Below are 5,826 nucleotides of genomic sequence, written 5' to 3'. Positions count from 1 at the left end.
TAGAAGCTTCCTACAGTTCTGTGCAATGTGGAAGAGCTTCAGTTTAGCCTAGGAAGGGAGAAACCAGGGGAGAAAAAACAAATAGCCTCAGAGATAGGAAAGGCTGTCTTGGGAAACTTCTAGTGGCAGAACTTGGTAAAAAAGTATCTAGGGTTTGGCTCATTGAGCTCAGGGACATTTTCAGCTCTCATAGTCCACGAATTTGTGGTCATTGGAAGTTGTGGTCTGTGCCTTAACAAAGTGTGTTTTCCTATTCTAGTACTTTGCACAGGACCTGAGCATAGTACTAACTCATTAATTGTTTCTTGAGTTGAACAGAACGCTTGCTATAAATATAATGGAATCATTAGAAAATTGAACCTCAACTATATTGGAGTTTAACTTGACAATGGAATTATTACCTAATTTTTCAACCGCTGAAACAAAAATTCTTTGTTAAGTGATACAATATTTATGTGAATTAGCACCAACCTTTGGGGTGGCATTAAACATTCCCCATTAATAACGGCTTCTGAGTGATAGTGTATACTTGGCAAGGAATGGGAGCATTTATGGGTTTTCTCTCCCACTATTCACAGCCTTTCAATGAAAGCAGTGGCTCACTTGAGGTGAGGGAATAAAGGACAAGGGAGCACTTGGATTCTTCCCTGTGCTCTTCACATCGGGACTGGTGAACAAGGCTGACTTCATTCCACAGCTGGATTGATATGCAAATTTACCCCCACTAATTGGCTTCCCCAGCTGTCTCCAGAGGGCGGATGTATTCTTTTATAAAGTGCTGTCTAGGGCGGCATTGAGAACATTAGAACTACTTAATTGAATATCAATGAATCTTTATAAACTAATAATGATGAAGAGCCTGGGAAGCTTGATGTAGGTTTGGTGTATTGGGAAGAGGAGAGCCCTGATTTGAATTTGTGGGAAGTGAACATTTCTCTGGGTTTTATAAAATTCAATTTAGGCTGCTTTGACCTGAAGTCCTTGAAAGCCCCACAGGTGCCTTCTTCAACATGTGAGGTGGTGCGGGTTGACCATGAGCAAATGCGTGGGTCTATGTCCACTTCCAATAGATAGACAGACACACGCACACCTTCCCCTAATACAGAAAAACTTCCCCTAATACAGAAAAGCAAGAAGAGTCACTACTTTCCCAAAGTCAGCTTCAGAACCTAGGGCACTGCCATCAAACTGAGAATACCTGCTCTTACTGCACAGTGCAGTGGGGGTGTGTCTCCTCTGTCCCGGCAGAGCTGACATTTGGACACTGATTTATGCCTTCAAGTCCTACCAGGAAGTCTGCTGAATGGACCAAAAGACCAAGCCAAACTAAAAGAACAAACAAATCCCGTGCAGTTAAAAGCAGCTGGGCTGGTGTGGCTGGATCCCTGGGATGCTTAGAAGTTCACTGAATTGTACCTAAGAGGAGGATTTCATTTTCCTCCTTTTCTCTCCCTCCCTCTAAAACCTGTGTTTCTAGACCTTCAAAAGCATTATACAAAAAAGATACAACAAAATTGCAGTATCACTAAAAGAAATAGACATAGATTGATGGAACAAAATAAAAAGTCTAGAAACTGGCCCTGGTATATAATAATTTATTATGCATTAAGGGTATTCTTTCTGATCTGGGGAAAAGGACAACTTGATCCATAACAGGCACTGGAAGAATTGGTTAACTATTTAATATAAACATTTATTATTAAAGATAGAGCTCACAGGATACTCCTAAACAAATTCTGATTGTTTAAAAAGTTTGATATGTGTTACTCTCTCCATACATCTCCCCTTCTCCCTCCTCCATGTAAAATAGATAGCCAATGGGAATTTGATGTATGACTCAGGGAACTCAAACAGGGGCTCTGCAACAGGTTGAAGGGTGGGGTGGGGGAGGGAGTTGGGAGGGAGGTCTGGGAGAGAGTGGACATGGGTGTACTTACATCTGATTCTTGTTGATGTATGACAGAAAACCTGTAAAATTCTGTAAAGCAATTATCCTTCAATTAAAAAAAAGTTTGATATGTGGCCATTTAAAATGAAATGAGATAGACACATATGCATAAACATAGATGGCTAGACATGAGATATTATTAGTTTTAAAAATCCAATTGCAGAATTCAATTCTCTTTTGAGAATTCAAATCTCTTTTGAGAAAACTCTATATAAAAATGTCCCTGGTAAAATAATTGCTTAGTTTATCAGAGAGAAGCTTTTCCCTTGCATGACATACTACAATGACACTTTGACATATACTCATAAAAGCAAAACAACCCCCCCCCCAACAGAATCTCTGGGTGTTTTGGAATAAGCATGAAATACACTTTGATTTAAAAAAATAAAGAAAAGCAAAAAGAGTTATCTATACAAAAAGAAATAATGAAGGGGGCAATGAGCTGAATAATAATGTGATTTGGGGGTAAATAAAACATTTTCAGCTTGAAAGTGGAGGAAGAAACCATAAAGAGAAACTCTGATAAACTTGATTTTAAAAAAGAACTACAAGTCAAGAAAATCACGAAAAATAAAATTAAAGGGCCAATGACAGAGTCAGAACAATATTTGCAATGAATATATATATATATCAAGTATTCTGACAAGTCAATAAGAAAAGATGAATCTGCTCAATAGAAACACAGGCCATGGATATGAACAGACAGTTCACAATAAAGAAATACAAAAGCCAATAAACATGAAAACCATAATAGCAGTAAAAACCACAAATTTAAAAATGCTATCTTTATTATCTATCAAATTAGGAAGCTTTTCTTTTAGTGCTAATGCCAAGTTGTGGCAGAGATGTGAGAAGAACATTCATCTACACATCTGGAAGGCAATTGGCAATGTATATCAAGAGCCTTAGAATGTTTCATAGACTTTGGCCCAGGAATTCTATTTTTATTGACACACATCCTAAGCTCCTGCAGAGGTTCAATGTTCGAAGATTTACCTATAAAGATTTTTACTCATAATAGCCTCAAATTGTGACTAACCTAAATGTTCATGGATTGCCATTTAGTTCAATATATTAGTTAAGTAATTATTAGTCAAACAATTATGCTATTGCTATATGAATGTTACATAAAAAATTTTAAAGTATTTTAACAGACTACTGATATGAGGAAATGCTCATTCTCCAGAAATGGAAAAATAATACATAAAGGAGGAATCAAGATTACTCTCTCCTCTAAGTAGTTTCATCTTAAAAAGAAGTCTCCCTGACACTTCATTCTCTTCTAACTACCTGACCAAGATTCCTTTTCTTCTATTTGCATCCAAATTTTTCATAAGAGTAGTCCACAAACTCACCTCTTTTTCATTCTTAAAGTGTCATGATTTGGATTCTAGCCCTGAATCTGCTCCCAGAAACTAACACAAATGACATCTCTGTTACTAGTGTGGAAGATCCATTGCAGGTCTCCACACTGGTCAGGGCTGGTTTGTCTTCTTCCATGTGTCCTTTTAAGACTAGGTTCCCAAGCGGAAATCTTCTGACTATTCACTCTCTTCCTAGGCGATCTTATCCACTCTCAGGATTTTCATTATTACCTTGGGCAGAGTACTCTTGTGATTCCTACCTTTTGCCCAGATCTCTCCCTTCAAACTTCAGAACTGTGTCTGTCTGTCTGTCGGATATTTCCATCTGGATGTCCCTCAGTGCAGTATTTACTGTTTCACTTGGTGGCATCACCAGTCTTTCAGTAGGAATGTCCTTGTATGCTTATTTCTCTTTCTCCTTCTCTCTCTCACCCTTATCCTTATTCCCTCACTACCCACTAAGAACATGCATGCACATTTAACCTCCTTAACAGCAGGCACCATGGCTTAGTCATCAGTGTACACACAGCACCTTGTGTAGTGCCTGGTACCCAAGTAGGTGCTTAAATATTGATTAGATGAATGAATGAAATTATTGACTCTTTATTCACATTAATTCTTTTGACTCTTTCACTGATTTTGCTTGTATTTTTAAAGCAAAGAGAGAAAAATGTAAAAATTGCTTTCCTTCTGCCATCTTTTGTGGGAATAATATCAAGTAAAAAATGAGAGTGCCCACTTTAGTCCCTCCAGTCACATTAAAGGCTGAGCCCTACAACATTTTGCTGCATAAACATCTTGACCTTGATTATACTTGTAAGTACATGGTTAAATGTATATACATATAAATATGTCCTTTTTAATAGAAGTACAGTTGATGTACAAAATTGTGTTAGTTTCAAGTGTATAGCAAAGAGATTCAGTTATATATACATATATATGTATATACATTGTAAATTGCAATCATATTAGACATATGAGACTGCAATTTATTCTTTCACCTAACAAGATATCATGGATGTCTTTACAGGACACGTAAATCTGTCCCTGCTTTTTCTATGGCTACATAGAGCCCCATTGTGTGGACATACTGTAATAAATTGAAGCATTCCTTATTGATAAAAACTTAGGTTGTTTACCTAAGTAAATATTTTTGTAGAAGGAATTATAGATTCTTTGAAATGGAATTTTAGTGTTGTGAAGCATATAGATACAAAATTTTATTACATATTGCCTAGTATTATACATATATAAATGCATGTATCAATACATATATATATGTACATGTATTTATATGTGCTCATTCTATTTAACAGTCCATGCATATCTAGTTCCTTTTACACCCAGTAATATATGATATTACCAACCTTTTAATGCTTACTGATCTGACTGGAAAAACAGTGTATTATTTTAATTTTTATACTCTTATTTAGTAAAAATGAACATATTTTAATACATTAATTGGCAGTTTGTATTATTTAAAAAAAAATCTGTGAATAACATCTGGTATTCTTTGATCATTTTTTAATTAATTAATTTTTATTTTTGGCCATGCCAGGTGGCATGCAGGATCTTTGTTCCCGGAACCAGGGATCTAACCTGAGCCCCCTGCGGAAGTGCAGTCATAACCACTATAACACCAGGGAAGTCCCTTTCAATCATTTTTTAATTGGATTGTTTGTAGAAATACTTTGCTTAGCAGAACTATTAATGTTTTGTCAGATATGCTGCAAATATTTTTCCTAATCTATTGCTTGTCCTTTAACTTTATATATATAGTTTGCCATATAATTTTAAATCTTCTAGGTACTGATATTGTCAATATTTTGCTTTATGGTTTTTCGGTTTGAATATTTTACTTATATATTACTTTCTACTTTCTTGTAAAACTTAAGTTTTTACATGTTGCTTTTTAACTTACCTGAATATTTTTTGTATATGTGTGAAATAAAGTTGCATATTTTATTCCAAATAGATAATGGTCCCTATCTGCTATTTGTTGAATAATGTTTACTTTCCCCAATGATTCATAAATATCATAAACCTTATTATACATTACGTATATAGGCAGGTATATATGTCTGTTTCTAGAATACTTATTCTGTTTATTTGATCTACCTGATTCTTTCTGTGCTGGTAATAGGCTAGTTTAATAGATTTTTATATTTATAGTATATTTTGATACTTAGTACCTATGTTCTCCTTTATTCTTCTTATCTAAAAATGTTCTTATTTATAATTACATTAAATCTTCCAGAAGAAACTCAGAATCAACTTATAATGTTCAAAAAAATTACCACTGATTCTTTGATTGGAGTCATATTTTTATAATAATTTGCAAAATATCTGCCTCTTGATGATACTGTCTTTCTCTGTAGGAATCAGGCATGTCCCATCCATTTGGATCTTATTGTGTGTCCTTTGATACTATTTGGGTTCTTCTAAATCCTTCTAGATTTGCTGTTCATCAAGCCTCTGTTCTGACATTTGGGCCAATCTGGATAAAGTAGATTT

Source organism: Bos indicus x Bos taurus, chromosome X (assembly GCF_003369695.1).
Source record: "Bos indicus x Bos taurus breed Angus x Brahman F1 hybrid chromosome X, Bos_hybrid_MaternalHap_v2.0, whole genome shotgun sequence".
Taxonomy (NCBI): domain Eukaryota; kingdom Metazoa; phylum Chordata; class Mammalia; order Artiodactyla; family Bovidae; genus Bos; species Bos indicus x Bos taurus.
This window is presented reverse-complemented; position numbering follows the sequence as displayed.